Source organism: Heterodontus francisci, chromosome 14 (genome assembly GCF_036365525.1).
Source record: "Heterodontus francisci isolate sHetFra1 chromosome 14, sHetFra1.hap1, whole genome shotgun sequence".
Lineage (NCBI taxonomy): Eukaryota > Metazoa > Chordata > Chondrichthyes > Heterodontiformes > Heterodontidae > Heterodontus > Heterodontus francisci.
The window spans coordinates 56,674,716-56,702,308 of NC_090384.1; the positions used below are offsets into that span (position 1 = coordinate 56,674,716).

The following is a 27,593-nucleotide window of genomic DNA, read 5'->3' on the forward strand; positions in this document are numbered from 1 at the left end:
TACAGACTAGGGTTGACAGGAGCTTTATTAGGTTAATTTCTCATGCAGAATTTTATATCATGGATTCATGGTCTGAAGTTACTGCATAAAACATTTCAGAACTTGCTTTGTAGCAACTGTTGTACAGTGTTTGCTGTGTTGATCTGCTCATTACTGTTGCTTCACTGTAATTTTCCTAAATAAACACAAATCAGTTTTTAAGCCTAAACTGTGTGGTCTGCTGGCAAGGTGGTTTCCATTGGTTCTGAGAAATTTAGTAAACACAGTGGATAGCCTGTATTATATCCGCTTAAAACTTGAATGAACGAAGGGGCCATTGTGCAAAACATCAAATGTTGGTTTGTAAGATCTATGGAAGCTGTATTGGAAATGGATTTTAACTGTAAATATGAATGCTGCTGACTGGAGCTCTGCACACGTATGCATGTACACATGAAGATTGCAGGGCTGAGCAAAGACTGATGTGGAACTGACTATTTAATTGCGTGCTGTTAGATAACATTATTCTAAAGTGGACACTGGTGCCACATATCACAGTACGTTAGGATGTAGGTTCATATCTACTGCAAGTTCTCTTTCAACCATGTTGTAGTGGGAGGAACAGAGAATCTGAGGGTGATCCATCTGTTAAACTCTTGTGAAACAGTATCTGGCTCAATAGCAGAATTAGTCTGTTCCTAAGACTTGGAGGAGACTTTGAAGTGTGTTGAATGAAGGCGAAGGGGAAAACTGGTATATAAACCTAAATCTTTTGAGATCATATCAATGGGCTAGGAAAATTTATACTTTAATGCAAACTTGTCCCACCAGTTTTCTACCACCTTCTTTCCTATTGGTACTAAATCATATTGGGCTGCTCTCTCTCACCTCACAACAGTACCCATTCTTTATTTTGAACCAAAATTGTAATTGCCAGCTGGGGTTGCGTCGCACCTGAGCTAGGTCCTATAGTCCCGACATTCACCCATGCACTTTTTCCAGTAGGTTCACTGGGTAGTTATCAGGAGTAGAAACCATGGTGGATTACTCTCTCTTTCCTTATCTCAGGGACATGAAAGTCAATAGTAGTACCATTTCATCCTGGGTGAAATCAACCAATTCCGACCAAACCAGGGATTACGCCTAGGATTTCCCTGGTCTGGAAATCTTGAGTATCACACTAAAGTACAAAAAAACTGACTAATAACCCAAGTGTTATTTGCAGTGGTTAATCTGTTCATGATATGAAACCAGACAGCAAAAAGAGCTAGAGATTATTTATTGCAGTGGTTTTGAACATGTATTTGATATTTATTGCATTTAAGCTTCATATTTATCAAATCCAGTTTCACTATCCTTGCTTGAAACCTCCATATATATCGTACAGCATGATCTAAGCTTCAATTAACAGAAAATGTTTAAGTATTGTAATCACCAGACAATGTTTAAATAATGTGAATCAAAAGTTTATATCTGACCTTGTGCATCCACCTTTACATTTGCAGTGCTGGAGTTAGATGCGTGAAGTTCCCACATATCACATGTTAAGTAACTTGATGCCAAATTTGAAGAGAATAAGAGATGGATGCTTTTAAACCTTGCCTAATTTAGCAAGATACTGGTTTTAACCTTGCTCACCAAGTAAACCAGAGAATCAAAGTTAGCAATAAATGCTGTGACCATTGCTTTCAGGGGTAAAACCAGAATGTTTTGGCTTTGTCCATCTCCAAGAAAAATAGTTCCAAGGCAATTGGAACAACACATGAACTGCAGCAGTTCAAGAATGTGGTTCACCATCACTTTCTCCAGGGCAATTAGGGATTGACAATAAATGCTGGCCTTGCTAACAATGTCCAATTCCATGAATAAATAGTTAACATTATTGTAATGGTGCACATGTGGAATTTCTGGCTAAACTTAATGCAAGGTTTTTTTTCCTTCAAGATTTCAATAAATTGGAATGTTGGATGTGTGACGTTTCCATGTTCTGTTCACTTAAACAGTGATAAAACCATTGGTGTGGTTATTCATTTGTCCCTCCAAACTGGATTATGTTTGGAGAGCATTCTGAGTTCCATAATCACTAAGATGCTTTGGGTTGGTCACCAGTTGTGGTAAGAATAGCTTGAAGTGGGTCATAAATCAATGTTCCATTTCTCATTTATCAATATGAATGCCCTTTTTACCCTTTTTGTACTTCAGAACAAAAGCCCGTTCCCGTCCTGCCCCACTCTCTGCCCATTCGCAAAAAATAGGTGTGTTCTGACCCAGTAACTTGATAAAAGTGACCGTGTTCAAAACCAGGTATTCAAGGTCAATTCATGGTTGCCTTTGGTGAATTTTGTAAGATCTCAGTTGATGACTAAATTCAGTACTTGGTGGAGCACTGTGACCTCATTTGGACAGGAAGAGAGAATGGAAAGTTAAGCAAGCCAAATCTACCCTGTTAGTGTGTGGCCCGAGTAGGGTGTGGGAGAAACACACCCTAGAGATAGTGGTAGTGAAACCCTCAGCTCAAACACCACCCCACAGTCCATTCTAAATATACCCAGCTCAAAGAGAGAAGCTGGTACCAGTGGAAGATTTAAGGGGATAAGCAAAATTGGGGTTAATTCTTTCATGGCAGAATATTTTTCTTGTTTAAAAAAAAAAGGGCTTGCAATAGTGTTGTGTTTAACACTTGCTTCTGCAGCATGGGTAATGGGAGTTTATTTTTAGCTTTCATGAAGCATATGCATTGGTTAGTTCATGAACTATGATTATTTTCTTTTTCATGAATACATAAATTAAATTTTTCACCAAATTGGCAAGGTAGCAGGTGGTAAAGCAATTTCTAATTCCCTGGAAATGAGACAGATGGGGTAATCCAGTTGGAAATGAAGTGAAGAGGTCCGTTGTCTTTTTAAAAAAAAGTCTTTTGATCAACCAGTAAATGTGTTTCTCAACATCGAACCATTTCCCATAGGTAACTGTCATACTCTTGCAGAGGTATTAGAATAGTCTCTTTTACCCCTCTCAATAGTGCTACTTTCTCCTGAAGATGCTGACTACTGTTCAGGACCCTTCTCGTTCCTTGCCTGCTTGCCATTCTTCATACATGAGTCTAGTCAGTGAGCATTAGCAAGCTGTTTGACTTATGGTTGGGTCCTAAGAAGTGGCGAACATCACAATTGATGTTCTGATCTCTCCAGTTGTCCACAAATGAGGGTTTTTTTCCCAGTGGGCGCCGCTAGATGACACGCTGGAAAGGGTTGATCTGATTTATTCTTCTCTGGCCTGCAGCTCTGCTTCAAGCTGTGCCACTGCTACTTGTACCTTCCCCCTCAGGTAACTAATCTAACACCGATCAGGCTCAATACCACAGAGGCATGTAGGTCAGCTTGATCTTGTGTATCTATCCTTAGATTTACATAATTTCTGGGCCATGAATTCCATTTGTGCTGTTGCTACAATTTGGTTTTCACATTTAATTTGCATCTGCAATGATATAACTTTGTGAGAAAACCCAGCTGAATCTCTGTTCAATTCGACTCATTCTTTATTCTTAACTTCTTCTACTAATTCCTCCAATTAATTTCTCCTGTTACAAATGTGTTGTCTCCTGGTCTGATGGCAGTTACAATGTATGGACCAAGTGATCGCTGTCCTGTGAAAATATTTACCAAACAAAAACTGCACAAGAATTTAGAACAATCATTGTAATTCAGTGATCTTTTTATCTTTCGTTAACTACTGATCACCCTTCGACACTTCCTAGTGCCTGTCTTAAGTGCTTTTCTACTTATTCTCATGCTTCTACAAGGTGATTCTCAACCAGCTTCAACTTGAGACGTAAAGGTTGCTGGGCCTGCAGTGCGAAGTCTCAAGGTGGCTGTGATTGATGACCTTGAGGAGGTTGACTGTAGAGTATGACATCTCGGCTGTTGCTGGGGCAGTCTGGCCCAGCTGATTTTGTGGCACTAGGACTGGCACTGGGTGAGGGCACAACAGGGAAGAATGTATGCATTCATCCTGAGAGAGGATAGCAGGTACCTCTCCCATGGTGCCACTGTCACTTGCATGGGGTGTTGCCTCAGCACTCCCAATGACCTGAGGGGAACAGAGTGGAGGAGTGTTTTGACATCTTGGAAGCCCCTGTCTGTGCTTTCTTTCAAGTACAATAAGCTACAAAAAATGGTAGAGCCCAGAGCTTGCATTGCTAAGAGATGCTACCACTGGTCTCAGAAACTCCTGGATAATGGGACCAACTGCAGTCTGCATAGACATCTGCATATATGCTCCATAGTTCACTGCAGTAACTCAAAGTCATGCTTGAGTGCTACACACAAGTCAGAAGTAAACTTCTCCATTTTGGCTACAATGTTACATAGCCCCCTGACAAGGGTAAGAGTAAGTTCTTTTTTCTTTGGGCTTCCTTATCTCGAGAGACAATGGATACGCGCCTGGAGGTGGTCAGTGGTTTGTGAAGCAGCGCCTGGAGTGGCTATAAAGGCCAATTCTGGAGTGACAGGCTCTTCCACAGGTGCTGCAGAGAAATTTGTTTGTTGGGGCTGTTGCACAGTTGGCTCTCCCCTTGCGCCTCTGTCTTTTTTCCTGCCAACTACTAAGTCTCTTCGACTCGCCACAATTTAGCCCTGTCTTTATGGCTGCCCGCCAGCTCTGGCGAATGCTGGCAACTGATTCCCACGACTTGTGATCAATGTCACACGATTTCATGTCGCGTTTGCAGACGTCTTTATAACGGAGACATGGACGGCCGGTGGGTCTGATACCAGTGGCGAGCTCGCTGTACAATGTGTCTTTGGGGATCCTGCCATCTTCCATGCGGCTCACATGGCCAAGCCATCTCAAGCGCCGCTGACTCAGTAGTGTGTATAAGCTGGGGATGTTGGCCGCTTCAAGGACTTCTGTGTTGGAGATATAGTCCTGCCACCTGATGCCAAGTATTCTCCGAAGGCAGCGAAGATGGAATGAATTGAGACGTCGCTCTTGGCTGGCATACGTTGTCCAGGCCTCGCTGCCGTAGAGCAAGGTACTGAGGACACAGGCCTGATACACTCGGACTTTTGTGTTCCGTGTCAGTGCGCCATTTTCCCACACTCTCTTGGCCAGTCTGAACATAGCAGTGGAAGCCTTACCCATGCGCTTGTTGATTTCTGCATCTAGAGACAGGTTACTGGTGATAGTTGAGCCTAGGTAGGTGAACTCTTGAACCACTTCCAGAGCGTGGTCGCCAATATTGATGGATGGAGCATTTCTGACATCCTGCCCCATGATGTTCGTTTTCTTGAGGCTGATGGTTAGGCCAAATTCATTGCAGGCAGACGCAAACCTGTCGATGAGACTCTGCAGGCATTCTTCAGTGTGAGATGTTAAAGCAGCATCGTCAGCAAAGAGGAGTTCTCTGATGAGGACTTTCCGTACTTTGGACTTCGCTCTTAGACGGGCAAGGTTGAACAACCTGCCCCCTGATCTTGTGTGGAGGAAAATTCCTTCTTCAGAGGATTTGAACGCATGTGAAAGCAGCAGGGAGAAGAAAATCCCAAAAAGTGTGGGTGCGAGAACACAGCCCTGTTTCACACCACTCAGGATAGGAAAGGGCTCTGATGAGGAGCCACCATGTTGAATTGTGCCTTTCATATTGTCATGGAATGAGGTGATGATACTTAGTAGCTTTGGTGGACATCCGATCTTTTCTAGTAGTCTGAAGAGACCACGTCTGCTGACGAGGTCAAAGGCTTTGGTGAGATCAATGAAAGCAATGTAGAGGGGCATCTGTTGTTCACGGCATTTCTCCTGTATCTGACGAAGGGAGAACAGCATGTCAATAGTCGATCTCTCTGCACGAAAGCCACACTGTGCCTCAGGGTAGACGCGCTCGGCCAGCTTCTGGAGCCTGTTCAGAGCGACTCGAGCAAAGACTTTCCCCACTATGCTGAGCAGGGAGATTCCACGGTAGTTGTTGCAGTCACCGCGGTCACCTTTGTTTTTATAGAGGGTGATGATGTTGGCATCGCGCATGTCCTGGGGTACTGCTCCCTCGTCCCAGCACAGGCATAGCAGTTCATGTAGTGCTGAGAGTATAGCAGGCTTGGCACTCTTGATTATTTCAGGGGTAATGCTGTCCTTCCCAGGGGCTTTTCCGCTGGCTAGGGAATCAATGGCATCACTGAGTAAGTAATGGTGCCTTTTCAGGTGTAGATTTTCCCTCTCCCCCCACCACCCCCGCCCCCCCCCCCCACTGTCAATGAGCCTCGAACTTTGGTAAGACTTGGAAAGAAGGGGATAGAGAAAATGGTTAGTAAGATGGACAATGAAAAAGAATGGTCACTTAATGCAGCACCAGAATGTGATGCAGATTCAGTGAGGAGGATGGTTAAATGATGAAACATATATGATTGTAGTCCTCGTCCACTGTGCCACACTTCTTCCTGCCTCACCATTTGCATTTGCTCTGGCGCTCTCTCTGCCCAGAAGATACACTGCAGCCTCGTCATCAGATGTCAGCATTTGAAACTATGGAGTCCATCCTCTGGTGAGAGTCCTCTCCCTGGAATTGTATACAATTTTGATGTGAATGAAGAATCGGAATGTGTTAGTGAGTGTACATCTGTGTATGAAGGTAGAATAGTCTGTCATGTGTTAAGAACCCACAGGTGCGTGCAAGACAGGGCATTAATAGTGAGAACCGTGGCGGTACCAGAGTTTGGAAGTGTCAGCAGGAGGAGGACCACTGTTACAATGATTGGATGGGAGGCATGCGAAGCATGAAGGTCAGGATTTTCATTGGTGGTGATACAGTAATATGATGCAGGGCTGTGCTGACAATGATAATGAACTGAATCACAGCATGAGTTTAGCAGCCTGGTCATTGAACTTCTTTCTGCACTGTTTCCAGGTCCAAGAAGGTGAACAAGTATTTGCGTGCTCTGTCACTTTGGTCCAGCTTTGTCTGGCATTGTGGTCTGGCACCCTTTATCATCCAGTGGGATGAGGGTATTCTTCCTCCTGCACACCACCTTCACTGAAAGCTTCAGGGTATTATCACAGAACTGGGGTGCTCTCCCAGTTGTTGTTTTTTTGCCATTCAATACACCAGGCTTCAGCTCAGCTCTGCAATGAATGGTACACCTCCCCTTTCAAAGGTGCATGTCACCAGGAGAGTGGATCTGTCTGAGGCCCACCATACCCCCAACCTCCATCATGTGCAAGCTATCCAATTAGCAGCAGCATGCACATTGACAGCTTTTCCATCTAATTTAAGTGAGATACAAACCTGAAAAAGTGCCTCACGTTGATGCCATCGGGCGAGGGACATGGTCATCTCATTCACTTCGTGCCTGCTTTGGGCACAAGTTGAAAATTTCCCATGTCTGCTGTGTTGTGAAGCTCCATCAAGTGGCCTGACTGGGAACTACTAGCACTTTCTGAATTTGGATAATTGAATTAACTGCTACGTAATTGGCAGTCAATTTGCTATCAACTGTGAATTTCTGTTGTGGAAATACTGTGTGTTCGTGATAGTCATTTATGGCGTAAAAGGAGGCCATTCGGCCCATTGATATTTAATTTAAAAATATTTTATTGGGTAGTGATCTATTACAGTATTTTTTGAAAAGCTCCCAAAATGAAACAAGAATAGAGAACACATATGTTCTAACTAGATATGAATTTTAAATGAATATGCCTGACTAAATAATCTGTTGTAACTTCCTTTTACTAGTTGTTTAAAATCAGATTCCACTAGGTTCCCTGTTAGCCCAAATGTACTGTTTGGTGTGTAACCAAGCCATATTGGCCAGCAAGTCCCAGGTTCAATCCTTGCTTGCTAAGTGCTAAGCTGGTTGATCTTGGCCAGTGCAACATTTTGCAATTGTTATGACTGAGGAAGGAGGAGTGCACTGTTAATTCAGTCCCACTTCTCCACAGGTCACAACATATAAAGAAAAGAAGGAATAAAAAATACTTAGACTGAAAAAGAAGGTATGGAAGTCCTTTGTTTTGGCGAGATGTCCCAAAGGCAAATAGGTGGCTGTCAGTGAAATCTTCCGAGAACCGTTCTTTCCAGGCAATATTGATGAACAGTCTGGATAGGCTTTCAGGAGATGTTGCTACAGAAGGCTTCACATGGATCTTACATCAGGTGTGCATTAACCAAGGTTTCAATTTTCACCCATTCTATGCAAAGTTCCTTCAAAGGTGCAAGGTTTCTTCAAATACAGAAGGCAACAGTACAATTTCATGCAGGGATTCTTCCAAGAGACAAAGATATCAGTTGTCGTCTCCTGGCAGACACACAGCAAGTGCTTCCTTCTGTTTTAGGCCAAAAACCAACTGGCTTTTAACCGTTCAAAAATAAAACCAACTTTTTCTAGAAACAAGTCCTAAGACAACCATAAATCCTGACTTGCCATCGGATGCTAAAGAATTCTGACATTGTTTGTCCTCTCTTTCCCTTTTGTGGGAATTTACCTAAACTGTACCCAATTTATCTCCTCTTTAGAGGTTGCCCATTGCTTCATTACATTTCTGCCTGCCAGTTTTTGACTCCAGCTTACTTGGCCAGACCAGTCAGAGAGTAGGATGAAGCAGGAAAAAAAAAGCGAGTGTTTATCATATGTCAGCTTGACAAGATTATGACAGGCTTAGATAAGCTTGTCAAGGAAAAACTGTTCCATTAACTAATGGTTCAAGGACTAGGGGACGCAGATTGAAGGTTTGGGGCAAGAGATGCAGGAGGAATATGAAGAAGAACTATTTTACTCAGCGGGTGGTAATGACCTGGAACACTCTTCCCACAAGGGTGGTGGAAGTGGATATGCTTAATGACTTCAAAAGGAAGTTGGATGGCCACTTGAAAGAAATACACTTGCAGGGATATGGGGATTGAGCAAGGGAATGGGACTGACTGAGTAGCTCAGTGGAGAGCCAGCAAGGACTCGATGGGACACATGGCCTCCTTCTATGCCATAAATGACTAACTATGATAATCTCTGGGGCTGCTGTCCCCAACTTGCTAGTGGACGCACAGGGCAGTGTTGGCAGAGGCCAGGTAGCAGTTTGTTTACCCTGTCAGACATAATTGATGAATTAGCCTTTGGGAGAATGGTTTATTTTGAAAGAAAGTCCTGAAAATGTATATTTTTTCTTGCCATCCAGTGTTGGGCTTGGGGTGGGTTGGGGCAATGGTTAAATTCATTTATCAAAGGCAAACTAAACTACCTCGAACGTGAACTAATTTGCAAACTTTGTTTAGTGATGCATCATAATGACCTATTTTGTCTAATTAGTAGAAATATTATTGACACTTGAGTCGAAGTGACAAATTGTTTTCTGTTCTGTTATGAAATGAAAGTAACAGTGTTGCGAGGCTTAGTCCTCACTTACAACAGAGTGATACAATGGAAAGACTTGTAAAAGGCTAGACTTTTGGAAGTATAAGGTGCACTATTCAGATAAGCCTAAAGGCTCCTTCCTTTCAATGGGTTATATAGTTCAAACTGGCTTCACCAGTTTGATGTGAAATATTAGCTTAATCTCAAAAAGCTGTAGCAGTTTTCAGTGACTTCAAATGGTAGAATTGTTGCAGACTGTGTTGCATACCTTGCATTAAAGAATATAAAAATAAAGCTATCTTTGAGGGAGATGTTCCCATGGCTAACAAAAATGTATTTATACCAGCCGCCTCCATCTTCATTAGCTGATGGAAGGGTTTTGCAGCGTTCGCAGTACTTTATAGCAGGTACTGGCAGACTGCCAGAAAAGGCACGACTGCTGATATAAGGCAGGGTTTCTCCTTCAGTTTTCAATAGCACTGTCAATGCAGGAGAAGAGCACATGAAAGATTTCTTCAGGAATCTCTGAGGAATGCACCTTCCGTTTGTAGCAGAGAAAATGGGTCCTGACTTTTGACAGATTGTGCTGCCTATGGGATTGTGCGACATTAGAAAACTGAAAGCTTTCTTCTTTGCTTTGAGTGGCACAGAGACTGAGGCAGGATGTTGGGACGATTTGGATTTTCAAGTCTGCTACCTCAGGTAGCACATGCTTTCCATCAAGTACAAGACAGGTCTGTGTAAAGACTGGCATGCTGAAGGTTTCCATTAACGACTGATTGGCATTTATGCTCAAGGTTAAATACAGTAGAGAACAAATTATGTCTTGTGAAATTTGTGCATGTCTTGTCTAGTATCTGGTTGTAATGGGCACATCATGAAATTTAGTATGTTTTAACCCTTTCTATCCAAGAGATTTGACTAAACTGACAGGACTGAACTTGTCGCTTGAAATATCTAATTAATGTGGTTGGTGCAAGACAGTGCATAATCATAACAGGCCCCAGGGTGTTTGTGGTCTCCATTACATGGATACTGTATTATTAACAAGTAATTTTAGCTATTACAGACTGACCTACTCAGAGCTGTTTACTGGCCAATGGCCACCATACTAAATGTGTGCAATCCCTCATTACTAATTAAAAAAAATCCCATCTCTTCCTGTTTGATCCTTACACTTAGAAGATTTTTTAGAATTATTTTGAAATAGAATTTGTTTGTAATAAGCAATGCTGTACAGGACTGAGCAATGATGGTCGATTCTCTACTCAATGTCAGAACTGTAAATTGCTGACATCCAGTCTTCAGTAAAGTTTATTTTCTCCAATTAAACCTTATAAGATTATATGAAATCAAAGCAGGAGTAGGCCATTCAACCCCTCGAGCCTGCTCCATCATGCATTAAGATCATGGCTGATCTGGTTGTGGCCTTAATTCCACTTCCTACCTGCTCCCATAACCCTTGACTCCATTGTCGATCAAAAATTTGTCTAACTCAGCCTTGAATATATACAACGACCCAACCTCCACTGCTCTCTGGGGAAGAGAATTCCAAAGATTAATGACCCTCAGAGAAGAAATTCCTGTCTTAAAAGGGATTTCCCTTATTTTGAAACTGTGGCCCCTAGTTCTAGATTCCCCCAGGAGGGGAAACACCCTCTCAGCATCTACCCTGTCAAGCCCCCTCAGAATCTTAGATGTTTCAGTAAGACCACCTCTCAATCTTACAAACTCCAATGGGTATAGGCCCAACCTGCTCAACCTTTCCTCATAAGACAACCCCTTCATCCCAGGAATCAGCCTCGTCTGAACTGCTTCCAATGCAAGCATATCCCTCCTTAAGTAGGGAGACCAAAACTGTACACAGTACTGAGGAAGACTGAAGCTATCACCCTCATCCTCTGGCAGTATTGGACTCTATCCATCCCTTTTCCTGGCCACTTTTTCCAGTATGAGTAAGACTGTAAGCAACTTTGCCATCCTGTTTGACCCTGAGCTGAGCTTCCAGCTCATACACTGTCCATCCCAGCCTACTTCCATCTTTGTAATGTCGCCTGCCCCGACCACAGTCAAGCAAAAACAACAGCAACAGCTTACTTTTATATAGCTCCTATAACATAGTAAAACATCCCAAGGCACTTTAGAGGAGCATTAACCAACACCTTGATATTAGGACAGGTGACCAAAAGCTTGGTCAAAGAAGCAAGTTTTAAGGAGTACCTTAAAGGAGGAGAATGAGATAGACAGGCTGAGAGGTATAGGGATGGAATTCCAGAGTTTAGGGTCTAGGCAGTTGAGACATGGGGGAACCAGTAGAAATAATTGATGCACAAAAAGCAAAGAGATCTCAGATGGTTGTAGTCCTGGAGGGCATTACAGAGCTAGGGAAGGACAAGGCCCTGGAGGGATTTGAAAGCCAGTATGAGAATTTTAAAATCGAGCCGTGGCTGGACCAGGAGCTAATATAGGTCAGCAAGTACAGGGGTAATGGGTGAATGGGATTTGGCACAAGTTAGGACATAGGCAGCAGTGTTTTGGTTGGCCTAAAATTTACTGAGGGTGCAAGATGGGATGCCAGCTAATGGATGCCACTGACCTAATGTATGTTTTCGCCTCCTCCAGATTTTATTCAAGGCGGTGCAGTGGTTGGCACGTAGTGACCCGGGTTCAGTTCTGGGTACTGCCTGTGCGGAGTTTTTAAGTTCTCCCTGTGACTGCATGGGTTTCCTCCCATATGCCAAAGACTTGCGGGTTGATAGGTAAATTGGCCATTGTAAAAATTGCCCCTAGTGTAGGTAGGTGGTAGGAGAATTGAGGGAAGGTGGGGATGAGAGGGGGAAAATGGGATTCATGTAGGATTAGTATAAATGGGTGGTTGATGGTCGGCGCAGACTCATTGGGCTGAAGGGCCTGTTTCGGTGCTGTATTCTCTGTGACTCTATGACAATGTTCTCATGCCCATCCTCCCATCCTCCACTCTGCAGAAAGTTTATTTTGTCTGAATCTCAATTGCCCAAATCCTATTCTGTACCAATTCCTGCTTACCATCAGCCCTGTCCTAACTGACCAACGTCGGTTCCTGTTCACTGATATTTCAACTTAGAAATTTTTATCCTGGTGTTTGAATCACTCAGTGGTGTGAACCTTACCATCACTGTGAAATTGTCCATTACTACCACCTATCCCTCAAAATTATTCTTCTGTCACAAACCTCTTTTGCATCCCCTCTCCCTTCACCCCACCATTGGCAGATGCATCTTCAGCTATCTAAGCATGGAACTCTGGAATTTCTGCCCTAAACCCATCTGTCTCTTCACTGCTTTCTTTTCCTTTAAGACCATCCTAAAATCCATCTCTATGCTCAAATTTTTTTTCAACCCTGTTACAGCCAGATGAGGAGCGGTCACAAGGCTCCCATCTTGTGCTTCCTCTTATTTGACCGCAACAGAGTTCATTCTTTTTTAAACAGTGGATGTGCTTACTACTTCAGTGAGTATTTTACCTTTTACCTGATTGGTTCTTTTATGATTGCCAATCAGACAGGTTTTCTTGAGTTTAAACTAGAAAGAGGTGAGTTTATTATACTTAAGGCAAACCCAATCTAAATAAAGTAATAAAATATGCAACACATTCACGCACACACTCATGAGTGCATTGCCTTCCAGCTGAAGTTGTGTTCTTGATGTCCTTGGCTGGTAAATGTGCAGTTTGTGGCTGGCCCACCTTGTTCCGTCTTTTCTTGTAGGCAGAATTATAGGTGGCTTTCTTCCCCTGGCGACTTTGTCTTGGATCCAGCAACCAACAGGTAGGCTTTGTACGAGGTCTTCTGGCGAGAGACGGAGACACTTCTGCATAGAATCAGTCACTGGCTTGATTGACCTTGTCCAAGGGAAACTCCCAGCTTTCATAGAGATGGACAGATAATCACATAACTGCCTCTGTATTCTCTGGAATCTTCTAGTAAGGTTCAAGGTTTGGAGTTTCCATCTCCTCAGGCCTCAGAATGCCAATATTTACACTTAAAGGGGTTTTCTCTTTCAAAGTCAATGTGTCAGGATGGCCTTGAATACCGTGCTCATGAAAGCAGTTTTAGATAATTCAATCACCAGAGCAAGCTGTTTTGGGTACAGGCTCATCAGGCGTGTGTCTCCTGTTGGAGGCCTTGGAATGTGCAAGTTTGAAAATGCAAATTGTAGAGGCTGTCTTAGCTGCTGGCTCTTTTTTTTAAAGGTAACTAAGATTTTTTTCATGAAAAGCTTCATGTAGGTTTCCAACCTATGAATTAAAATTCCTCATTTGGCATATTGTGTTTTCTTGACACCTTCTAATATCTCGTCCTTTGGCTTGGCACATGGTTTTCAAAATGCTTCTATGATGCTTCCTGAAGACAGTTTTCTATCTTAAAAGATGCTGTATACATGCAAGTTGCAGCTGTGGATGCACACATGCACCTTTGGCAGACACCATTGGAGAATAACTAGGACGGGGAACTAGGTGATTTTCTGTTTCCTGCTACAAGGTCAATGCATTACCTTAATTCCATTTTAGCTGAAATCAGCTAACTGATCACGCATCAACCCTCCCTGATTGGTGTGGAATCCCACTTATTTAAGTACAGGACTCACAGATTTATGTGAAAGTGGCTCTTCCCTCTTCCTGTTACTGGTCATCGTCTGCGTGAAACTAAAGTTTAGTTAAAGACATGATGTCTTTTTTATATTTTAAATATTTAAATCTTTTAAATATTGCAGGATCGTTTAAGTAGTGAAAGTTACATGGTGCACATTGGATTTGTTATATTGTTTACAGGAAGTTGGGATGTTTAATTGTTTTGGTGCAATACTTCCGAAGTGAGCATTACTGTGTGCTTGTTTTTGTGCGGGACGTTCTGCTTTTGTTCCCAGTTGTGTTGGTTGAGGCAGGAGAGTTAATAGAAATTCCTGGAAGGGGCGTGTTCTGATGAGCTGATGCTATTTGCGTCTGATGACCTATCAGGGAGTGCACCTTTGTGGGAGTACGATTGCTTCAGTGAGTTTCATGTGAAAATGAATTGGTGGTTTCAAAACAAACTGGATTCGGAAGAGGGTGGTTTTAATGCTTCATTACCCTGTGAGTGGGGATTGAGTATCTTCTCTGTGTCGTACTCTCTGGTTCTTCGAGTCTGAAAGGTACACCTTTTTTTCGGCCCCTTTCTGTGGGTAATTTCATACAAAGTTTGTGTCCGATTACTGAGTTTTTGATTAACCTAACTTTTTTGCTTTGTTTCTGTTAAGATGATGCCGTTGGAGAGCCTATGTTTAACTTTTAGTTTTCACTTTATCACTTGTACTTAGTAACCGTTGTAGCCATTCACCAAGCTTACTTTGACAGCGTCTCCACTATGTAGGGCAGGAATGTGGGAACACTCCCATCTCCAAGTGCTTCAACGTAATGTGGATTTACACTACGGAGATGTAGATGGGCAGGCCTCCTGCAAGACCTGCACACTGTAGTGTAAACAAGTTTAAGCTTCAAGAGCTAACAGCATTGTAGACACATGAAAATGTAGGTCCACGATTCTGTGATCGCCTTAAAGTAAATCTGGGGATCCGCATCCGCAAATTTGGTCTGTGGGGTCTCTGTATTAATGACAGAGCTGAGCAAACAAATTGAAAGTAATTTCCGAAGTGGAATGTTAAAGGTGGAGAGCCATGCATGAAGGTTGTTCTTCGAAAGCTGTATCCTCAATCCAATAATTCATAACGGCATCTTTAACATGTACAAAATAAAGCTGGAAAATGCTCCACGGTAGATTTAATTCAGGAATTCTACAGTAGCACCTCAGTCTGATTTTCTAAATACTTTTGAATTTAAAAATAATCCTTAGGCCATTAGAATATTAAAGTTAAAGTCCAGGGATTTTTAGATAACTGCTGAAAATATCGTTACTATATGAAATCTGGTTGTGTAAAGCTGCCTATTTACATCGCCATTGAATGTGTGTTAGTGCTGTGATTGGCTATCGATGTATTATTAAAGCTCTGCTGCACCCTCTCTTTGAGTGCGACTGTTGGAATGCTTATTGTGTCCTTTACTAGCCTTTGAAGAAAGATTCAGCCACCACCAGTGTGACTGGCATACCTTGTTCAGGCTCTAGGAAACCTATTCTAGATCCTTTTTTAAGGAAAACAGTTTAAGGCCGCAAATGATTATTTGCAGTTCAGTGTACAGAGAGTAGCACCGAACAAGCATCATGGGGGTCTTAATCAGAAACAGTGGTTTTACACTACCACCCTAGTTCAAGAGATAAAATGTCTGATCTATGTACAAACCTTTTCATTCAAAATGCAATTTGTTGCTTTTTTTTTAAAAAAAAGGGCTTAAACTAATACCTCTCCTCAGTTAGGCATTATTTGGCCCATTTCAGAGTCTAGCATAGAGTCTATGGCACAGAAACAGGCCATTTGGCCTGACTGGTCTATGATGGTGTTCATGCTGCCGTTCCTCTTCACCTAATCCTATCAGCATAAACTACTCCCCCTTTCTTGGCTGCCTGTGGTGCATTATGGGTATATCCTGGCAGGACAACATCACAAATGCAGCAGTCCTCTCAAAGGCAGAGCTCCCAAGTGTGTAGGCACAAATCGAACAGAGGCAGCTTCGGTGGATCAGACACGTGCGCAGGATGGAAGATGGTTGCATACCCAAGGACCTTTTGTATGGTGAGGTAGCCAGGGCCAGATGACCAGTACAGTGACCAGTGGGGCACCCAAAGCTCTGCTTCAAGGGTGTTTGCAAGCATGACATGAAGGTGCAAAATGTCGACTGTTGCACTTGGGAATGACTAACAGGTGAAAGAAGGAAATGGCGACACATCCTGTGGACTGGTACGTGCTACCACAATTGCTACAGCAGCTTGGCAACAGGCACCAACATCAAAAACAACAACTAACAACAGCACTTGTGGCAGAATCTACCTCTCGAGGATTGGCTTTCACAGACATTAAAGGTGAACCAGAGAAGACAGCCCACCTAACTGGATTATTTATGTGTTTATCATCTTTCGTAGATGGAAGGATGCCAACCTCTCCTTGTGGTTGTACGTTCCATATTGCTACCACTCTTTCGCTAGTGAAGGACACAATAAATATTCCAGCAATAATATTCAGTCTGTTTTAAGAACAAAAACAGACTCCTGTTCCTGAACTAATCACGATGTAGTACACAACACAGCAAAAACATCTGGGGTGCTTTGTCTGCCATATGCTGCAATCCTTTTCTCCAGATGTAAGGCAGATGCATCTTGCTCAGCTTTTCTCCATGAAGGAACTTCTGAGGATTGGGTGTCTACCATGAGTGGATTAGTAGTAACCTGTCTTTTGCCATTAGTTGGCATAGGCATCCTGTGCCATTAGTGGCCACAGTTAGATTGAATTTTTAAAAATTCTTTCATGGGATATGGCGTCGCTGGCTAGGCCAGCATTTATTGTCCATTCCTAACTTCCCTTGAGATGGTGGTGGTGAGCTGCTGACTTGAACTGCTGCAGTCCATGTGGGGTAGGTACACCCACAGTGCTGTTAGGAAGGGAGTTCCAGGATTTTGACCCAGCGACGGTGAAAGAACAGTGATATAGTTCCAAGTCAGGATGGTGTGTGACTTGGAGGGGAACTTGCAGTTGGTGGCATTCTCATGTGTCTGCTGCACTTGTCCTTCTAGGTGGTAGAGGTGGCTGTTTGGAAGGTGCTGTCGAAGGAGCCTTGGTGAATTGCTGCAATGCATCTTGTAGATGGTATACATTGCTGCAACAGTGAATTGGAGGTGGAGTGAGTGAATGTTGAAGGTGGTGGATGAGATGCCAATCAAGTGGGCTGCTTTGTTCTGGATGGTGTCGAGCTTCCTGAGTGTTGTTGGAGCTGCACTCATCCAGGCAAGGGGAGAGTATTCCATCACACTCCTAACTTGTGCCTTGTCGATGGTAGACAGGCTTTGGGGAGTCAGGAGGTGAATTATTCACTGCAGAATTCCCAGCCTGTGACCTGCTCTTGTAGCCAAAGTACTTATATGGATAGTCCAGTTCAATTTCTGGTCAATAATAAACTACAGGATGTTGATAGGGGATTCAGTGATGTTAATGTCATTGAATGTCAGGGGACGATGGTTGGATTCTGTCTTGTTTGTGATGGTCATTGCCTGGCAATTATGTGGTGTGAATGTAACTTTCCACTTATCAGCCCAGGCCTGAATGTTGTCCAGGTCTCGATTTCATATGGACACGGACTGCTTCAGTATCTGAGGAGTTGTGAATGGTGCTGAACATTGTGCAATCATCAGCGAACATCCCTCACCACCCCACCCCCCCTGACCTTATGATGATGGGAAGGTCATTGATGAAGCAGCTGTGGATGTTTGGGCCTATTGGACACTATCCTGAGGAAGTCTTGCAGTGATGTCCTGGGACTGAAATGATTGACTTCCAACAAACGCAACCATCTTCCTTTGTGCCAGGTATGACTCCAACCAGTGGAGAGTTTTTCCCCGATTCTTATTGACTCCAGTTTTGCTCGGGCCCCTTGAAGCCATACACAGTCAAATGCTGCCTTGATGTCGAGGGCAGTCATTTTCACCTCACCTCTGGAATTCAGCTCTTTTGTCCATGTTTGGATCAAGGCAGTAATGAGGTCAGGAGCTGAGTGGCCCTGGCGGAGCCCAAACTGAGCGCCAGTGAGCAGGTTATTGCTGATAGTGCCACTTGATAGCACTGTCGCTGATTCCTTCCATCACTTTGCTGATGATTGAGAGTAGACTGGGGTGGTAATTGGCTGGGTTGGACTTGTCCTGCTTTTTGTATACAGCACATACTTGGGCAATTTTCCACATTGTCGTGTAGATGTAGCTGTACTGGAACAGCTTGGCTAGAGCCATGACCAGTTCTGGAGCATACGTCTTCAGTACTATTGCTGGAATGTTGTCAGGGCCTATTGCTTTGGCTGTATCCAGTACCTTCAGTCATTTCTTGATATCACGTGGAGTGAATTGAATTGGCTGAAGACTGGCATCTGTGATGCTGGAGACCTCAGGAGGAGGCCGATATGGATTATCCACTCGGCACTTCTGGCTGAAGATAGTTGCGAATGCTTCAGCCTTGTCTTTTGCACTGATGTGCTGGGCTCCCCCATCATTGAGGATGGGATATTTGTGGAGCCACCTCCTTCTGTCAGTTGTTTGATTGTCCACCACCATTCACGAATGGATGTGGCAGGACTGCAGAGCTTAGACCTGATCCGTTAGTTGTGGGATAACTTAGCCCTGTCTATCGCATGCTGTTCCTGCTGTTTGGCATACATGTAGTCCTGGGTTGTAGCTTCACCAGGTTGACACCTCATTTTGAGGTATGCCTGGTGCTGCTCCTGCTCTGTTGAACTAGGCTCGATTTCCCCGGCTTGATATAATGGTAAGGTGGGGGATATGCCAGGCCATGAGGTTGCAGATTGTGGTTGAATACACTTCTGCTGCTGCTGATGGCCCACAGCCCCTCATGGATGCCCAGTTTTACGTTGCGAGATCTGTTTGAAATCTATCCCATTTAGCACAGTGGTAGTGTCACGCAACACGATGATGGGTATCCTCAAGGAGGAGATTGGATTTCGTCTCCACGGGGACTGTGCGGTGGTCACTCCCACCTATACTGTCGAGGACAGGTGCATTTGTGAGGACAAGGTCAAGTAGGTTTTTCCTTCTTGTTGGCTCCCTCACCACCTGCCGCAGATGCAGTCCAGCAGCTATGTCCTTTAAATAATGTTTCATCCGAAAGACATCGATCTCGATTAACATTGAATCCTAGATAGTGTAAGTGTAGTCTCGGTTCAGTGGTAGCAGGCTGCTGAGTCAGCAGGTTATGGGTTCAAGCCCCACTTCAGACACATGAGCACATAACCTAGGCTGACAGTGCAGCAATCTCTCAGTACAATCAGAGGTGCTGTCTTTCGGATAAAACATTAAATAAAAGCCTCTTCTACTTCCTCAGGTGGAGATTAAAATATCCATTGTAGTATTAGAACAGTGGAGTACTTCAGGTGTCCTGGCAAATATTTATTCCTCAACCAACACTACAAAAGACAGATTATCTGGTCATTTGTCTCATAGCTGTTTGTAGGACCTTGCCGTGTGCAAATTGGCAGCTGCATTTCCTGACATTACAACAATGGCTGCACTTCAAAACCTATGAAATTATTAGAGATCAAGGTGCTGCAGAAAGACTTTTTTTTTAGTTGTTTCAGAACATTTATAAGAAAACATATATATCTGTGGTTTTTTGTGATTGGGAAACACAGACTCCATTTGTTAAGAACAATTGATCCTTCGTTCCAGTACCTGAAGTTAATACCAGAACTGATGTTCCATCATAAAATAAATATCAATGAAGAAGGCAGTTTGGTCCTTTTTTTTTTAGTTCTTTTATCCATGAACACTAAATTCCATCCCCTCCCCCATGCCATCTAGTTTTGTTTCATTTAAAATGATTCCAGGCTTTTTGCTTCCATTACTGTATCTGGAAGTCCATTCCATGTATCGAATATTGTATAAAGAACTTCTTGACATCAGTGCTAAACTTGCTTCATGACTTTGAATTTATATTCCCTTGTCTCTCAATTTAGCTTTGTGATATTTCAGATTTACCTTTTCCACACCTTTCACAATTTGAGTAACATAAAAAGATCACGGCCAGAATTTTACGCTACCCCAAAGAGCTGGATGGTGGCGGAGGGTTGGTGTAAAATGGAGCAGGAGGCTCCGGGAGGCCTTCCCGACCCGCTCCCACCTCTGCCCCACTTTACGTAGGGCAGGGGGTGTGAAAAACGGGCTGCTGTCCCAGGCCAATCAAGGCCCTTCAGTTGCCAATTAACGGCCACTTAAGGGCCTTCACCCGCCTCCACGCGGATTTTTACGCGTGGCAAATGGGCGTCCTGGAGCCAGGAAAGGCTGCCCGGGGAAAGCTGTCAACCTCTCCACGTCCCAGGGGTGGGCCCTGACAATCGGGCACAGGGTGCCTGTTTGAGGGCCGCTCCCGCTTCCCCAACCACCCCCAGGATCCAAGACTCCCTCCCTGCCACCCCACCCCCCCTCCAAATGACCATCCTTGCCTCGCCGGGGCCAGACCGATGACCCCCGGTGAGGAAACCAAAACTTACCTGGACTCCTGGCTCCCGGTGGCGCTGCTGGGACGAAGAGTTGCCGGCCCGCTGATTGGCCGGCAGCTCAATGAGGCGGGACTTCCTCCCTCAAGCGGGTGGAAGTCCCGCCTCAGAACAATTAAAGCCTGGGGACTCGTAAAATGTGGTACAGAAGGCGGAAGCGGGTTCACCACCGACTTTTACGTCGGCCAACTCCCATCCGTCCAATGTAAAATCTAGCCCTACATTTCGGTCTCCAACATTCAAGACAAAAGCCTGGGGTGTGTATCAGTTGCTGCTTGAGCAAGATAAGTCAGGCAGATTATGTTTCAAGTTGAGCTCGTGGCAGAGGAACAGCACATTTATCTTTGACTACATTCTAATAAAGTAAAATCACCACAATTTACGGATGACCTTGAGATTCCTTAAGCTTTTTGAATTTTTCCCCTAAGCCCTGTTCTTTCAAAATGGTGGTCTTTCTAACTCTACTCTGTGGTCAGTTCTGTTCTAGCCAGATGTTGTGGAAGGTAGGCTTTGTTTTTATGACATCACTCTTGTTTCACAGCCAGCTGCTGTATTGGCCAGAAAGTGGCTGTGTGAAATGCCAACCAGGAGAGCGAATAAGTGAAGTTACTGTGTAATGGCAGAGGTCTAATGACTTCAGAGAAAAAAACGAATCCCCTCCTCATTATAGTACAATAGTATTTATAATGTTGTAATTGGGAGCCATGCAGAATGCTTCATGTAGTGAGGCACAAGTTATCAAGAGGGTGTTATATGGTTTCTCTATTAGCTAGCGTTTGTGGTAGATAAAAGAGTATTAATGAGAAGCTTAATGTCTTTAATTTTTTGATATTTTATATGCTATAATATAAGTTCTTGGAGTACTGGTAGTGACGTCTTTAGTTTCAATAAAGCATTCGAAATGTTGTGACAATAGATTGATGAGACACAGTGCACACATGCATCTGGAGTTATTATTCATGTCATGGTTTCCAAGACTGCAGTGAAATACATCAATGTATGTGATTCAAATCAGTTTTGATGTTTAAAAATGAGCATGCTATGAGTCATGTTGAATAGGCTCCTTTTAATTAAATGATGATTCTATCTGTTGTGGCAGTATGAGACTAATTATTGTAATCTGACTGAAGAAGTACAAGAACTTTCTCTTGAAAATGGCCAGAAAGGGTGTCACATCCGTGATCCAGTTGAGATTTCAAGATCAACATGCAAGTTTATGAGAAATGGAGGTGAATGCTTGTTTTTGTGCTGGTCAAATTAATATGTATGGCTATGTTGCTGTAATTATATTCTGAAAGGTAAGTATCTAGTACTGGAATGCAAACGGCAATATGATTACCATGCAGATCAGGTCAAAGTTACTTCTGTCTGGGAATCTGCTTTGTTTTATATTGTCAAATCAGCTGATAGAAGTATATGGCTGTCATTCGGACTGTGCTATATGCTGTGCTCCAGCTTCATTTGATTATTTGTCACTGGGTTATTCAGTTCAATGCTGCAGTTTATTGAGTCAAGAATTTATAAATTGCACAATTTAATTTACAAATGAGTAGTTTAGCTGCTTGTGTTGTTCCGAGCTATACAGACTTATAAGCCTTCCTAGCCTGTCCCTTCAGGAAATTGAGGAGGGTGGAGAACAGACAAGGGAAGAAATATGGGGAGGGGAGTATTAAATAAAGAAAATTAACTATTTGACATGAAAAGCAGGGTAGCCAATATTGTTTAGCTTCTGTCTGCTGTGTCATGCCACAAAAAGAACTTTCTATTTTTACTCTTTCCAGTTAGATGTATCTAAAATTGTTAACTGATGCTGTTGCAGACCACTTGTGTTCTGACTGTATTTGAATAAACCCGTTGATTTCGATGAGGAATTTTAGGTTCTTTATATCTAACGCAGTGCAGTCAGAAGAACTGAAACAGTCCTGTCATTTCAGAATCCTAAATTCATGGTTTGATTCTGAGCTAAATGCTCAGTTTTTATTTTTGCTCCCAGTCAAACAGTTGTACTGGATTATTTTAGTCATAGTTGTTTAAAATCCTTTTTGTATTGTTGCAAGTCTTCCCAAGCCTTCAATAAGACTCCAAGAACTGTAAACTGCATGTTTTCCTATTTTCAGTTTGTCACCACTGTTGCCAGTCATTCCCTGAAATGTGAAAAGAGGTTCCTTTGATAAATAATATAACTAAAATTAATAACCATGATACTGCAGATTATGATTTTTTAATGAAGAAAATGCTGTTTTTCAGTTAAAATGTTTGCTAAATATGTGTCCTGTTGTTTGCCTTCATAATTGTATGAACATTATCATCTTGGTAATCAAATGGCTATTTATAAGTTCTGACCTATTACAGTGAATATATCATTATTGTATCTATTCATAGACATAATTCCAACAAGAACATTTTTCTAAAAGTATTGATTTATCTTGAATTGAAGCTTAAATCAGATTAATTTCTGAATCCATTGTTGATATTTTATGAAGTGGTTTTCCTAGGTGAACTGGACCTGATAAATCCTACAGGTGTGCTGGTTGTTGGTGTTGCATGCGACACTATTAAAACTTCAGATTCCTGATTGGTTGGTTTCTGGAAAGTCTGTGTGTCCTTTTCTGTGTATTTTTAAACACCTTCCTATGTTCTGTCAAAAGTTCACTGTTGCCATTGTGCTTGCAGCCACTGCTTCACGTATTGCATGTGGGACAACAGTGATGGGTTGATTGTTATGTCTGCCTGTCCTGTAGAGAAGGCAGGACCTAGCTGCATTGAAAATGTGCTGGACAAACAATATTTACTCTGTTTTCTTTCTCCTCAATTTTGTTTGTACAGCCTTCTCAGTGCTCCTAAGTTTGAAACCCTATTCTAGCCCAGCCTCGAAATTTCCTGCTGCCTTGCTGCCAGGATCCCATTTAGGCAGGCTCTTCAGTAGTGGCTGTATCTAATTTGAAGCAGGAGTGAACTTGTTTTTATATAGTGGTTTACGAATGCTAACGACATTCAAAAGTGTTTCACAGCCAGTGAATTACTTTACTGTTTATCTTTAGCATTCTCCTTCCTATTAGTTTTGATTTTAAAAAATTGATTAACTGGCATTGCTTTCACCAAGTTATTAATTCTTTCATGGGATGTGAGCATCTCTGGCAAGGCCAGCATTTGTTGCCCATTCCTAATTGCCCTTGAGAAGGTGGTGCTGAGTTGCCGCCTTGAACCACTGCAGTCCATCTGGTGTAGGTACATCCACAGTGCTGTTAGGAAGGGCGTTTCAGGTTTTTGACCCAGTGTAATATAGGAAAAGCCACACTTTTATAGTAATGCCATTGTAATATGTTATGTGCTGCTCTTAATTCATCACTTCAAATTACTCCCACAGCATTCAAGTGACAGACTTGCGACCACTGGTACCTGCCCCTACTACCTATATAGTTAAAAGTGCATGAGCCAAGCTTGAAAGGGCAACGTCGATAATTGAGTTGCTGGGTAATTCTTTTCTGTCACAGTTCGAATGGATGTAACACTCCCAGGCTAATTAGAATGTAACAGAGTATCAATATTATATTTTCAAAATATGTCATCTTTTCCTGTGTTTCTATGGCTGTTCCATCAAAGTAACGGAATCCTGCAGAATTTCAAATCAATATAGTATATCATATTTTCGTTAGTTTCACCCTTTCTAGAATGTCTTGCTTTACACCAATAGACTTGCAGCAACAACTGAAGGTGTTTGTATATTGCACATGACCAGTGCTACTGCCACTGGGTTTTGTAAGTGTGTGTTTTGTGCAGCTGGCTACAAGACAAATGTAAACCTCAGGGACTCACTAAGACTAGCTGCTGAGAGATCTTTGTTTAATGGGTCTTCCAGGCTACTGGTCTTGGTGAGTCCTGGTATTCGTGCATTTGATTTGCAACTGACTGTGTGTGACCTTGTTTTGAGACTAGCACAATATGAAAAAAATTAACAGTGCAGTTTTAGTACTGCTCTCTTTAAAAAGTTCCAGTGTGACACAGTTGCCAGAGGTGCGGTATAAAGGATTCATTAAATAATAGAATGTACGTGGGTTAGGTTAATATGCAATTTGACGAAAGACATATTGGGAATTTGTACTAATGCTGTAACTATTTATTACCATCTGAGGTTTGTTTATGGCTTTGCTTATGTTTGAGGTGTAGAAGATGTTGGAATCTGATCCGACAAGATTTGCGTTATCAGTGGCAGAATTTTTAATGCTTTAATGAGTTGTAACTTAAAGCAACTAAATGGCAATAAATCACATTTAGTAAAGTTTCTCTTTTCCCTACCTACTTACCGACCTCCCCCCGTCCCGTCTCTGAGGTATTGACTCCTTGCTTGGGGTATGGTTCCATTGGAGCGGTTGCCTTCCTTTATCTTACCCATATGGTTATCTGTGAGCCTTGATGGCCAGTGTTGGCAAGCAGTTTAACCGTGGAGCATTGCAGTGTCCAGACAGGCACTCGCAGCACAGGCTGTTGGATAGTGACCAAAATTGGGTGTCTTGGGCAATTTTTATCCCCTCCTTTTTTTTTAAAGCTCAGTCTCATCTAAGCATTACTTTAATTGGGGGAAATGGTTACAAATTTAGATTTTAATGTTCATTTAGAGAATTGATTTCAGCGTATTTATATCATAACTGCAGTTGAATGTATTTGAAAAATCTTTTTGTTTAAAAATCAAAGGCAACCAATGGATTGGTCATTGGGGGTGAAATTGGACATGGGCAAGGACACAAAACATGCAGTTTCACATTTGAGGATGCCTGATATTCAATTCTGTTGAGGCCAATGAAAATTGTGTTTGGACATTTAAAGTAATTAATTTAAATTGAGAATATAATGGAAACTCCCTTAGGAATCTGTTGCTATCGTAAGGACTGTTGCACGTTTCCTGTGAATGCAAAACCCCCTCGCAGAGCTACAATGTGAGACTTGTGGAATGAATTTCATTGTGGCGAACATGTTTGGAATCCCAGGTGAATTTGCAGAAACACACTTAGCCCTTTCGTTCCAGATTGTATAGAGATTTTTGGAATGAATTTGCTGAAGTATTTTTTGATAAATCTTTTCTCTCTTTCAAGTAAAAATGTCAGACTTATTTTACAACTAATCAGGATGTGAGAGACAGGATGATGTGTAGAGAGGTTTTATTGAACACTATTTTGTCTGGAGTTTTTTGATCTTGCTATTGTTTCCTGGCCTCAACATAAAAGCAAAGCTTTTGAGGTGCAGTTGAGGTTTCTTTTGTATTAGATAAAGACTTGTCCAGAAAACGTAGTTCAGTGGTCGTACTGTAAAATAAGCCTGGAATTTGTTCTGGTAAATCTTGGTCAATTGTGAGGGTATTTTGTATAATTTGTATTAATATCATATGAGCACCATTGTCTGTGATTACAACAGTTCTCTGCATTTATTGGCAGTCTGATTGTGTGTGTTCACCAGTAAGACAATTCTGGGGTCACACTTATTGGGGGTGAAATTTGATCCCACTTTCAATTTTCCAGGCAGTTAACCGATGCAAAGAGACCCAATTTAGGGGGCTGACCTCCAAATAGCATCATAAAAATGTCTGATGCCACTTTGCTTTGGATGCTGTAAAGGTGTCCCTAGCGATGGCTTAAAGCAAGTATTAAGCACCTTGAAAATGCTTATAAGGGGCCGAGTGCCTATTTTAGAACCCAAACCAGCAATCTGTTTATGTTGAACTCAGCAGGTGTCATCAGACTTATCAGGTCAACAAGCAGCCTAACCAGCAGTCCTTGAAGGAATGGCTGGAGGGGTAGTTTGAAGGGATGCCAGCAAAAAGGCAAGTTTAAAAAGAATGCTTAAATGTGGAGCTGAGTGCAGCAGGAGGCTCCACGTTCAAACCGTAGGCAACTGCCAGCCAGTCTCTCCTCCGCTCACAGACTTAAATGTTCAGTTGGCATCCCATCCGGCCGATCTAGCAGCCCCCTGCGACTGGCGAGCAGTCTGTGGGGCCATCTTGAATGAGGGATGCATCCAAAATGTGAACCATTCTCTTTCAGTTGCTGACTGGGTGTGAAGTTACAGCATATACTATTTTTATTGTTTATTACAAGCCTTTATATATTTTCTGTCTGATCTGCACTGTTTTTTTCCCTAGATTTTACTTTGCTAAAGCACATAATATTTCACTTTTATTTAGTTTTACATTCCATCTACCTGCTTGCTGCCTTTTATTTTTTTTGAAAGAGTATGCTTTGACATTTTACTTTCTTTTGTTGAGTAGCAGACTGCAACATGTGAATGATTGATTGGGAGCTTTACACTTTTCTGTTGAAATTAATGCTGCTTGTTACACCTCTGCCAATTAGGCCAAACCACTGTATTGCTGTAATAGTCAGAAAGTTGTTAGGTTTGGACACTCTGAAGAAACATTCTACACCTGTGGCAGTATGCAGAGTTGACTGTAATGCTGAACATTTAGGTCAGTATCATTTTTAGTGTCTGTGTGGAATGGAGCATGAATAAAATTGGAACAGTAGCAATCCTTTTACAAGATCCCCTTGTTTCTCCTCTGAATTGGCCTAGATACACACTGTCTCCAATTAGTTGTAACATCAATAGCTAGAGGGAAAGAACATAAGTCCCACTAAGCACTGGTTCGCCTGGAGTACTGTGTACAATTCTGTTCGTACCACCATGGGGATGTTCTGGCTTTTGTAGAAGATAGAGTAGGGTAAGTAATTGGATAGAAGATATTAGACAGCTGAGTGACCATGAGAGAATGAAGAAGCTGGGAATATTTACCTTGGAGAAAAGAAGGCTAAGGGGAGATTTTATCAATGCTTTTGAGGTTCTTAGCAGTGTAAATGATAGTAAACATACAAATCAGTCTTGCCCAGGGGAAACTCGAAGCAAATTTGAGTGGTATTTTTTTGGTGAAACAAGCAAGGGATTTGAGAGGTTATCTTTTGAATTCTGGAGCTGACCTGATGGACAGCAATAGCCATTGTTCAGCCTTGTACGTCTCTCTATTTGAGAAGCCATATTGTAATTTGCCGTACCTATGAAATACATGGCACCATTACCTCCAGGATTTGGCTCCCTCTGTATACACAATTATGTGATGCA

General features: G+C 42.5%; 1 protein-coding gene across 6 annotated transcripts in view; it reads left to right on the forward strand.

Annotated features, from left to right (window-relative positions):
• plekha7b (pleckstrin homology domain containing, family A member 7b) overlaps positions 1-27,593 on the forward strand; it is a 549,182-nt gene that overhangs the window by 192,573 nt on the left and 329,016 nt on the right. The window contains exon 1 of one of the 6 annotated variants that reach the window (XM_068046279.1): positions 14,348-14,482. The exons of the other annotated variants lie outside the window; for them this stretch is intronic. The gene's annotated coding sequence lies outside the window, so the exon portion shown is untranslated. Of the gene's footprint in view, positions 1-14,347; positions 14,483-27,593 lie in introns of those variants that run through there. 6 annotated transcript variants of the gene reach the window in all.